Source organism: Oncorhynchus kisutch, linkage group LG7 (genome assembly GCF_002021735.2).
Source record: "Oncorhynchus kisutch isolate 150728-3 linkage group LG7, Okis_V2, whole genome shotgun sequence".
In the NCBI taxonomy this organism is placed as follows: Eukaryota; Metazoa; Chordata; class Actinopteri; order Salmoniformes; family Salmonidae; genus Oncorhynchus; species Oncorhynchus kisutch.
The window spans coordinates 14,364,558-14,377,130 of record NC_034180.2 but is presented as its reverse complement, the minus strand read 5'-3'; positions in this window follow the sequence as shown (position 1 = coordinate 14,377,130).

Genomic DNA, 12,573 nt, shown 5'->3' with positions numbered 1-12,573 from the left:
ACCATTTCCTTATTTCCTTATGCAGCAGTCACGTAGGTTGACATAACCTAGTAGTGTTTTCAGATAGAATAGATTATCAGAAAGATAATGGCTTCACAAAAGAGTTTCTTCAAAGACAGGAAGGCCTTATATGGTCATGCTGTGTTGACTCATCAACTAGCTGTGTAAGTTAAGAGACCTTTTCACTTCTAGTCAGAGAGAGGTCATGTGAGAGAGGGATAAGGAAAGACTGAAAAATACTTTCCTTATTAACCACTTAGGTCAGGGACGGCAACTTTGATGGGGGTGGAGGCCACAAAAAAATCAGAACTCGTCATGAGGGGCCGCAGTGGCTCGTGGGTCTGCTAACCCCACATCCATAAATGCAGTCAGAGCCAGCCCTATCCTTTAGGGGGCCTAAAGTGACATTTTGTTGGGGGGCCCACCTTCAAGCAAAACATTGTAGCTGCCCCCCTCTTGACAGCGAAGACAATAAAAAGTTTTGGAGTTCATTTCCTACCATTCTACACATTTTGTCATGGAGCATAGAGAAAATGTTGCCGTTAAAATTTTTTTTTTTTGCAATTCTACACATTTTTCCATGGGATGGAGAGAAGACTTTGCAATTTTATAACTAATCTGATGCAATTCTACTCTGGGACAAAAAAATCTAAATTTTACAGCTAATTTCCTGCAATTGTAGAAATCTTGCCATATGGTAGACACAAATGTTAGCCGTTTTTAATATGATATCTGATGATATCGCGGCAGGTAGCCTAGTGGTTAGAGCGTTGGGCCAGTAACTGAAAGGTTTCTGGATTGAATCCCCGAGCTGACAAGGTAAAAATGTGTCATTCTGTCATAAGTTGTCTCGCTTCTGTCTGTCCAAACACTCTTCAATTGTACTTGAGATGATGAGTAATGATGCAATATGTGTGGGAAGGACATTTTTGCTGCACTATTCACACCCTTTACTGAGATGATGAAACAGCAACAGTTGGGTAAACATTAATTACATGGGATCATGGCGTCATGGTGTCTAAGTTGAATCTTTTCTGTCTCAATGGTCATATCCACATCATCAGTCAATGGGCAGATCAATGGATCAGTGTCTGGCTTTCATAGGCAAGATTAGAAGTTAAATGGAATAAGTGGTGTGGGTGATATTGGAAGGCAAGTATTTGTGGTATGAGTGAGACGGTGTTGCCAACTGTGGAAAAAGCCAATGAACAAAAATATAAATGCAACATGCAACAATTTCAAAGATTTGACTGAGTTACAGTTCATACTGTGTAAGGAAATCAGTCAATTGAAATAAATTCATTAGGCCCAAATCTATGGATATCACGACTGGCAATACACATATGCAGTCGTTGGTCACAGCTACCTTACAAAAAGGTACCATAACCCCACTGCCACCATGGGGCTCTCTATTCACAACGTTGACATCAGCAAACCGCTCACCCACACGATGTCGTACAGTTGAAACCGGGATTAATCCGTGAAGAGGACACTTCTCCAGTGTGCCAGTGGCCATCATAGGTGAGCATTTTCCTACCAAAGTCGGTTACACCGAACTGCAGTCAAGTCCAGACCCTGGTGAGGACGACGAGCATGCAGATACTTCTGTTGTGGAAACCCACAGTGTCATCAACTGTCCAGGCGGCTGGTCTCAGATGATCGGGGAAGAAGCCGGATGTGGAGGTCCTGGTGAGGCCGGTTTGACGTACTGCCAAATTCTCTAAAACGATGTTGACGGTAGAGAAATGCACATTCAATTCTCCGGTAACAGCCTTGGTGGACATTCCTGCAGTCAGCCTGCAAATTGTACACTCCCTCACAACTTCAGACATCTGTGGCATTGTGTGGTGTGTCAAATTTTACAGTGGCTTTTTACTGTCCCCAGCACAAGCAGCACCTGTGCAATGATCATGCTGTTTAATCAGCTTATTGTAATGCGACACCTGTCAAGTGGATGGATTATCTTGGCAAAGGAGAAACGCTCACTAACAGGGATCACATTTGTCTGTGTGGAACATTGAGGATATTTTATTTCAGCTTTGAAACATAAACATTGCGTTTATATATATATTTTTTTCTCAAAGTAGTGATGCTAAGACAGTTATATTAACAATTTCCACAATATTTGGTCTGTTGACATTTTCAAGACGTGAGACAATATTTGAAGGCACAAAATCAATTCAAAAACACTTTTTCTATTAATTCTAACCTATAAAAGTAACAATAACAATACCTTGTCATCCTTGCATTTCTGATGTGGCCCTTGGGGGTCTTTACCCCTCAGGCCTCCATCCCCCTCATGTCCATATCACGTGACATATAGCATAAGGTGGTGACTGGGTCTGGGGGCAGCGGACAGTATTTATCATAGAAATACTATTACTAGAATGACTAGATTCTATGGTAGGCTATTAATAATCCAGGCGGGGGTGGAGGAACAAAGCAGTTCCCTTATCTGTGTCTGTATATAGGTCATTTAAGGCTGCTACACACTTTACACAATACGCAGCAACCAAGCTTCGTTTTCTGCTTTGTTCGGCACAAATTGTGGAACGGACCATAAAAGATGCTCCGTCGTTCTGTTTGGGTAAAGTGTGTAGAGCGCTTTAGAGCAACAGTCTCAACCATTTCGAGCCATGAACCCTGAAACACCCTTTAGCCCAAATTCCAATATTTCCCCTTGGCTTTGTATAAAAACTGCCATGACAACTGATGTTAAATATAGGCTAACATGATGTACAGAGCATGATTTCCATCGGCTCTGAAAATAGGCCTTTCCATGTCTCCATGACAATGTGATGTGTATAAATCAGAACAACCAGTAAAGGTTTTTCTAGTACAATGAAGATGTGTCGGTTTCAGCTGCAGAAGACAATACAGTGCCTTCGGAAAGTATTCAGACCACTTGACTGTTTCCACATTTTGTTACGTTACAGCCTTATTCTAAAATTGATTAAATTGTAGTTTTTTTGTGAATCACCATAATACCCCATAATGAAAAAGCTAACTTTATTTTTTTATTTTATTTTTTTACAGAAATGTCACAATGACATAAGTATTCAGACCCTTTACTCATGACTTTGTTGAAGAACCTTAGACAGCGATTACAGCATCGAGTCTTCTTGGGTATGACGCTACAAGCTTGGCACACCTGTATTTTTCGGGAGTTTCTTTCATTCTTCTCTGCAGATTCTCTGTCAGGTTGGATGGGGAGCGTTGCTGCACAGCTATTTCTAGGTCTCTCCAGAGATGTTCGATCGGATTCTGGGCTCTGGCTGGGCTCTCCAGGTCATTCAGAGACTTGTCTCAAAGCCACTCCTATGTTGTCATTGTCCTGTTGGAAGGTGAACCTTTGCCTCAGTGTGAGGTCCTGAGCGCTCTGTAGCAGGTTTTCATCAAGGATATCTCTGTACTTTGCTCCGTTCATGTTTCCCTCGATACTGACTAGTATCCCAGTCCCTGCCTCTGAAAAACATGCCCACAGCATGATGCTGCCACCACCATGCTTCACCGTAGGGATGGTGCCAGGTTTCCTCCAGACGTGACGCTTGACATTCAGTCCAATGAGTTCAATCTTGGCTGTCATGTGCCTTTTACTGAGGAGTGGCTTCCGTCTGGCGACTTTACCATAAAGGCTTGATTGGTGAAGTGTTGCAGAGATGGTTGTCCTTCTGGAAGGTTCTCCCATCTCCACAAATGAACTCTACAGCTCTGTCAGAGACACCATCAGGTTCTTGGTCACTTCCCTGACCAAAGCACTTCTCCTCCAATTGCCTAGATTGGCCGGGCAGCTAGCTTTAGGAAGAATCTTGGTGGTTCCAAACATCTTCTGTTTAAGAATGATGGAGGCCACTGTGTACTTTGGGACCTTCAATGCTGCAGAAAGGCTTTGGTCCCCTTCCCCAGATCTGTGCCTCGACACAATCCTGTCTCATAACTTTACGGACAATTCCTTCGACCTCATGGCTTAGTTTTTGCTCTGAGCTTATATAGACAGATGTGTGCCTTTACAAATCATGTCCAATCAATATAATTTACCACAGGTGGACTCTTATAAAGTTGTTGAAGCATCTCAAGGATGGTCAATGGAAACAGGATGCACCTGAGCTCAATTTCGAGTCTCATAGCAAAGGGGCTGAATACTTATGTAAATAAGGAGTTACTGTTTTTTTTGGCAAAAAATTATAATAATCTTTTTTTCACTTTGTGATTATGGGGTATTGTGTGTAGATTGCTGAGATTTTTTAAATTTGATCAATTTTAGGATACGGCTGTAACGTAACAAAATGTGGAAAAAGTCAAGGGGTCTGAATACTTTCCGAAGGCACTGTATATAAAGCGATTTGTGCATTTAAGCAACAGTATAAATACACATATTTTACTTTTGCCTGACAAAAACTGAATGACCACTACTGCACATTCTGCCACTGTCTTGAACAGATTTGATTATACTATTTAGAACGAGCAGCCAGCTCATGAACATATGAGTGCACCAGGATAGCTAGCTAACATAATGTCACAAAGCATGATGCTCTAGTTAACTTTCATTCTGAAATTACCTCATATTTCCGAGTTAGTCAGATATTACTTTAAGACTTGAAATTGGCACGGGAGATAGATAAGCACATAGCTAGCTACCTAAGGTAGATCACTAACTGGTTAATTTGACAAAAAAAATCTAAAAGTATTTATCAATGTAGCTGGCTAATTCATTTGATCGTGCTGTGGGATACACCAGGTTTTATGCTGTTTTAGTCCACATGTCGCTCTGTCACCTACAGTAGAACTTCTTAAACAGTGGTGTAAAGTACTTAAGTAAAAATACTTTCAAGTACTACTTAATTCGTTTTTTTTTCTTGCTAGTGTATCCCTCTGTCCTTCGACTCTTTTTGGATGTAGTTGTCCAGTTTTCAGGTCCCAGGCTCCCATGACTGTTATTATTATGTATTTACAAGTTACTTACAATTTGCTTTAGCACCATTTGTACCTGATAGAGCAGATCTAGTCTCACGTGCGGAAGTAAGCCATCTGGTGCGAGAGGATATATTGGGAGGAGACTATAGCAGACCCAGAAGTTCTGACTGAACGGATGCACATTTGTGCGCCCCAGAACGGTCCATTTACTTTGTGCTGTTATAATTTATGCTATGAAATCCTGAGATTTATTTAAAAGAAGTCCTGAGGTTTCATTGGGACAGTTCCCCCTCATAGCAAATAACTGGCAAAACATTCAAAGCAGTGGGGGGTTTGATTTATTTAACATATTCTTTAAAGAGGTAGGGTTTCAGACATTTTGGAAGATGGGCAGGGACTCCGCTGTCTTGATGTTAGGGGGAAGATTGTCCTGGCACCACAATGGTGGAACAGAGAAGAGCTTTGACTGAGCTGAGCGGAAGCTGCCCACCCATAGGGGTGGGAGGGCCAAGAGAACAAAGGTGGCAGTGCCTGTGTTTTATTTTTTTCATTTCACCTTTATTTAACCAGGTAGGCTAGTTGAGAACAAGTTCTCATTTACAATTGCGACCTGGCCAAGATAAAGCATAGCAGTGTGAACAGACAACAACAAAGTTACACATGGAGTAAACAATAAACAAGTCAATAACACAAGCTGGGATATCTGATAGGCACGCAGAGATGAGTGTCGCCACTTGAGTGTCAGAACCCCCTTCTGACACTCAAGTGGCGACACTCATCTCTGCGCGGAGAAAAGTAGTTGAGTGTCACACATAGCAATGATAGAAGAGACCATATGAGGATATGACGGAGACGAGTGACTTGGTGTAAAGAGAAAAGAGGAGAGGGCCTAGAACTGAGCCCTAGGGTACACTAGTAGTGAGAGCACATGGTGCAGACACAGATCCTCTGTTCTAGGATGCAATCCATTGCTGTGCAGAGCCTGAGACGCCCAGCCCGGAATGGGTGAAGAGGAGGATGTGATGGTTCACGGTGTCGAAAGCAAGGGTTAGATCTAGGAAGATGAGAACAGAGGAGAGTGTTTCAGCTTTGGCAGAGGGGAGAGCCTCTGTGACACAGAGGAGAGTGATCTCAGTTGAGGGAGACATCTGACTGGTTAGGGTCAAGAAGATCTTTCTGAGAGAGATAACAAGAAATATGGTAATAGACAGCAGGCTCAAGTGTTTGGAAAGAGAAGATGTCAGAGGGGTCGAGTGTTCGTTTCTTGAGGAGGGGAGTGACTCTGGCCATCTTCTAGTATACTGTACTAATTGGAGCTAACATGAGGAGTACAGGAGCAATTATTTCACAATATGAATTGTAATGCGATTTAGGGGTAAAAAAAATTGGGACCGAATTTGCTTGTTAGTCTTTTTTTTTGGAACTAAGCCTAATTGTAGCCTTTACTCTTTGCTAGTTTTTCAGGCAACAACAGCATACCATACTTAAACTGCACAAAAAAACTCAAAGTCTTTGCCACATTACCATGTACTGACTGGAAGAAAAAAATAGAGCATTCAAAGCTCTCACAGAGTTGGACAGGTGCCATGTTAAAAGGGGCGATTATTTCAATGCTGCACCACGTGACTGAACACAGCCCAGAAAAATCTTTAATTAATTACCTGAGCGTGTATCGGATTAATGCTTGTGTCTTAATCTCTTAAAATCTCCTCAGAAAGCCTGGCCACTGGCTCTAGGATAACTACTTCTCATTCAGAGGGGATCAATGCAATGATGACAATTCATGACACAGTTCGAGCCAATGTGAATGTAGGCTGTATCGTTTGATTCCTTACATCGTCTGTCCTCATAAAAATGCATCCCAGAAGGCGAGGGAATGGAGTAAGTATGGAATAAAAAAACATTGAGATTCCCCCAAGTCTTCAAACCTTCCACACTTTGTTAAGGCATGTTGGTACTGGTAATTCATCTCACCACCTTCAAGGTATACAAATATATGCTTAACTTTAATTTTGAGGTGAACTATCCCTTTAAATCAGTGTTTCTCATTCCATTCATATTTTAGGTAGACACAGCACTGAGTAGCAAAACAGTTGCCTGGTGTTCCAGTCCGTTGATAGTTGTATCTATATCCCCTTTTCTTGTGCTCGTGTCTGTGTTTTGGTGTCCAACCCTGATCTGCTTCACCTGTCTTTGTGCTTGTCTCCACCCCCCTCCAGGTGTCACTCATGTTCCCCGTTATCCCCAGTGTATTTATACCTGTGTTCTCTGTTTGTCTGTTGCCAGTTCATCTTGTTTTGTCTTACCATCTCCCTGCTTTCTCAAGTTCTGTTTCCCGGGTTCTGACCATTCTGCTTGCCCTGACCCTGAGCATACCTGCCATTATATACCTGCCTGACTCTGACCTGTTAACGAATCTCTGCCTGTCCTGACCCCGAGCCTGCCTGCTGTTCTGTACCTTATTGACTCTGCCCTGGATTACGGACCTCTGCCTGCCTTTGACCTGTCTTTTGCCTGCCCCTGTTTGGGTCAATAAACATCTGTGACTCTAGTTGTCTGTATCTGTGTCTTAACCTGAGTTCTGATATTGGTTCATTTTCAGGCATGCAAACAGACAAACTGGCTAGCTAAATCAGCACATTGGCCTACAGAGGCTATCTAATAAAAAGTTTGATATAAATGTTTATTTTCACACATTATATAGCCCGTACCAACTGTTATGGTATTCCGGATTATACTGGAGATTTACCTTCGGTTACTGGCAAAGTTTTTCGGAAAAAGGTTAACCAGAGGGCTGGTCTTGTCCTCACATTGAAGCCTCTTCAGTCTTCAGATAACTGTTGGCCAACAGTTAGCTGAACTAAGCTACTGTAGCTAGGTATTCTCTTGTAGATACAGACCTTGTGTGTGGATGGTGTAGGAAGAAGGTCCACGACAATCTTCTCTCTTGGTTTCAGATGTTTAGTTACTGTTTATCTCCAGTACAGATCACACACAGGTGTCCATACAACAGAACTGACGTACCAACTGAAAAACACTGAACACAAACTTACGACGTCATGACAATTGGAACATACGGCTGTCAATCATCTAGGGGTAAAAGTAGGAGGGATTGCTACTTCTGTGGCACAACACTACCCCCTCCAGCGGTGCCGAGTCCCTTTAGCACCTATAACAAATAAAACAGGTTACATTTATTAAATAACACATGTAAAAATTAATCTGAACACCAATAACATTCAATTGTGAAGTATTTTATGTTCTTCTCCAAAACAGGTAAGTAAATAAAGGTGATTGTCCTTTTTGCAACACTTCACTTTTAGGGTAACCTAACATTTCTCTCAATGGGCAAAGGTAAGTAGCTAGTAGAGTCCAATTTTTAACACTTAAACGTTCCAGTAACATGGGAACATTGGAACAGTCCTCAACGTTGTTGTTTTTCTCTTTCTGCAGGCCCTGTTGCTGATAGAGGGAACCCTGCTCACCCAATTTTAGTCTCTCTGTCTTCGTCCTCAGCCTTGTTTGTTTGAGTGTGGACCCAGAGAACCCAGAGGAGGAGTGTGGAACAGGCTGGCGTGTAGGTCTGGGACTCCCTGTGTTTCTGTCTAACTGGACCCATGTTGGGTCTGGATCTAATGTTTTCTCCCATGCCAGCTGTGGGGTGTCCAGCTGGCCCACTGCTGCAGTTTAGGTGGCTCAGGAAGAACTGCAACACTGTCAGAGGAGACGTCCTCAGCCGTGTTCATGTTTGAGAACAGTAGAAGCACCAGGTTTTGGGTTGTCGACCTGGTGATGGTATTTGGAGCGGGGCTGTTACCTGCAGTTGAAGCTCTATGGGGCGGGATTGTGGACCTGGAACAATGTCTGCAGAAATGCCCATTCTCCCCACATTGGTAACAGGTGGCTTTGTTAGGGCCTGGGGACCTGAATGTCACTTTGCCTTGGCTGGATCCCCTCCTTTCCCTATCTAAAAGCTTTTGGAGCTGGGTAGATGTTGGAACTGGAAATGGCTGACTTGTAACCTCAATTTGCCGGGCCATGGACTCTACAGGGTGTCGCAAGGTGTCGCAAGTGTTTCACAGGGATGCTGGTCCATGTTGACTCCAATGGTTCCCACAGTTGTGTCAAGTTGGCTGGATGTCCTTTGGGTTTTGGACAATTCTTGAGAACACACGGGAAACTGTTGAGTGTCATTAACACAGCATCATTGCAGTTCTTGACACAAACCGATGCGCCTAGCACCTACTACCATAAACCGTTCAAAGGCATTTAAATATTTTGTCTTGCTCATTCACCCTCTGAAGGGCACACATACACAATCCATGTTTTAATTGTCTCAATGCTTAAAATTCCTTCTTTAACCTGTCTCCTCTCCTTCATCTACACGGATTTAAGTAGATTTAACAAGTGACATCAATAAGGGATCATAGCTTTCACCTGCTCAGTATATCTCATGGAAAGAGCCGTTCTTAATGTTTTGTACACTCAATGTACGAGGGCCCTTGAACTCTGTCATTGGTGGCTGAATCCGACCATGATGATATGCGTCAAGCCCTGTTTTGAGTCAGTGTCACTTTTTGATTTGTCAGTCCTTTAAGGAAAGCATCGGTGGCAAGCTGATCCAGAAGTACTAAGCTCACCCCAAGATAAGCAAGAACTACAAGGTGACTGACCTCCTCAGAAACCTCAGAGGACGTTTCCATTAGGGTGAGAAATTAACACCAGCCACAAACCAAATACTGGTGGATTTATTACCTGCCACATTGGCAGGTGGTCACACAGAGTATTTGAGTTATTTATTTTTTATCAATCCAATGACCAAATGTAAAAAACATATACACTGAAATATAAATGCAACATGCAACAAATTCAGTTCAGATCAGAAAACCAGTCAGTATGTGGTGTTTTTTAAGGTACCATTTGCCTCATACAGCGCGACACATGACATTTGCATCAAGTTGATCAGGGTGTTGATTATGGACTGTGGAATGTTGTTCCACTCCTCTTCAATGCCTGTGAGAAGTTCTGGATATTAACGGTAACTGGAACACGCTGTGGTACACATCGATCCAGAGAATCACTGAAATTATCCTTGCAACATGGGGTTGTGCATTATCATGCTGAAACATGAGGTGATGGCGGCAGATGAATGGTATGACAATGGGCCTCAGGATCTCGTCACGGTATCTCTGTGCATTCAAACTACTATCGATAAAATGGAATTGAGTTTGTTGTCCGTAGCTTATGCCTGCCCATACCATAACCCCATCGCCTCTATGGGGCACTCTGTCCACAATGTTGATATCAGCAAGCTGCTCGTCCACACGACTCCAAACACGCTGTCTGCCATCTGCCCGGTACAGTTGAAACCGGGATTAATTTGTGACGAGCACACATCTCCAGTGGTTGTCGAAGGTTAACATTTCCCCACTAAAGTTGGTAACGACGCCAAACTGCAGTCAGGTCAAGACCCTGGTGAGGACGACGAGCACGCAGATGAGCTTCCCTGAGATTGTTTCTGACAGTTTGCGCAGAATTTTTTTGGTTGTGCAAATCTAGTTTTATCAGCTGTCCAGGTGGCTGGTCTCAGACGATCCTGCAGGTGAAGAAGCCTTATGTGGAGGTCTTGGGCTGGCGTGATTACATGTGGTCTGCCTTTGTGAAGCTGATTGGAGGTACTGCCAAATTCTCTAAAATGACATTATGATACAGAAATTAAAATAAATTTATCTTTCAGCAGCTCTGGTGGACATTCCTGCAGTCAGCATGCCAATTGCTCGCACCCTCAAAACTTGAGACCTCTGTGGCATTGTGTTGTATGACAAAACTGCACATTGTACAGTGGCTTGTTATTGTGCCCAGAACAAGGTGCACCTGTGTAATGATCATGCTGTTTAATCAGCTTCTTGATACGCCACATTTGTTAGGTGGATGGACTGTCTTGGCAAAGGAGAAATGCTCACTAACAAGGATGTAAACAAATATGTGCACAAAAGTTGACAGAAATAAGCATGGAAAAGTTCTGGGGTCTTTTATTTCAGCTCATGAAACATGGGACCAACACTTTACATGTTGCTTTTATATTTTTTTCAGTGTAGAATCTTTGAGTTACTCAACTGTCCAACAGGCACAGGGTGTATTGGGATTACCTTGTCCTCTTGTGGAAGACTATAGTCAATGGTGACAGTAGTGGCCACAGGCAGAAGATCTCTACCGGTGTCCACCGACTTCTCCACCCAATCTTAGCAGGTGAAGTATGGTTTCAACATGTTGACATGACACAGCAAGGTTTTTTCCTGCGCTCCGGTGTAACGATGACCTAATCCTGATAACAATTTTTTTTTCACTATGGGGTAAGGGCCTGAAAAGCAATGAGCACCAGGACCAGGACATCAAAAGTGTTGCTTCAGGCCTTTCGACCGTACCAACATTTAATATTCGTTTGCGCCTTCCCCAGATTCTCACTGGCAACTCAAAGGTGCGGTGCATCTGTTTTGAAAAACACTAACGTGCGCCAAAAGATTTGTTTTTGTGTTTAATTAAGATGTTGTCCTGCAGCAACCTCTCTTGGAGCCAATACTTGGAGCCATGATTTTCCTCAGAGGAATGGATCCGGGAAACGAGTGGCAGTGCACATGATGATCAAGAGAAACTGGTTACCCCTCTTTGCTTTGGAAAAAGGACCAACACAGTCCACCAGAACCCTGCTGAAAGGTTTGTCATATATTTTGTTGATCCCAAGATGGCATGCCATACTACCATCGTGAGCCAACCTCATTATCTCTTGTCAACGTGTACTGGAACGACAATTTCTGACATATTGGGCCTATAGTCTTGCCTGGAAGTGGTGCGAAAACACAATTTCCTCATCAGAACACCATTTGTGTCAAATTAACCCACACAAACTTCATCAAACTCCTCCTTTGGACATATCTCAGCAAAAAGAGGGAAATGAAAACATCTTTACTCTGTTCAGCAATCAGCTGCCTCCTTATACAAAGGACTTCCATACACCCTATCTCCACGCCTTGTAATAATTGTGGCAGACGATGGGGTTGGGTCAAAAACGTTTACACAGATCAGACACGGACAGAGTAGGATAAGCTCAGTTTCAAAGCTGTTTATTAAAATAATTGTTCAAAAGAAAATAATAGGTCTCCCCCATGAGACCCTCTCCGGGATACCGTCTTCTGGGCTCCGGGTCTTGCTGTATCCTGTGGGGATCAAAAACTGAACTCCCTCCTGTTACGTCTCGAACTGTCCCCAACTATAGTCCTTTCTTCCCCCAGTCTCTTCCCTGTGTGCTGCCCTTCTGGCAGCTTTATGGGACTCGTACAGCTGGTGAGCAATCAGCCCTTGATTACTCACCAACCCCAATCAGCCCCAATTAGTCCTGGCCCGAAAGTCCGTCGAAACCTGGCATGTCCAGCAGAGGGAGCCATCGCCTTGTGATGTATACTCTGTCTGTCACCAGGCCTCGACGAGTCTCCCCCTGGTGGCTGACCTGCTGTACGCCCCCCCCCCTTAGCTCTGTCGGGGAGGGGACTGTCATCAGTGCGACATATGTCTCCCTTCTCGATAGGGCATCCGCGTTTCCATGCTTCACCCCTTGTGCACAACAGAAAACGTGTGCACAACAGAAAAAGAAAAGCATTGAAG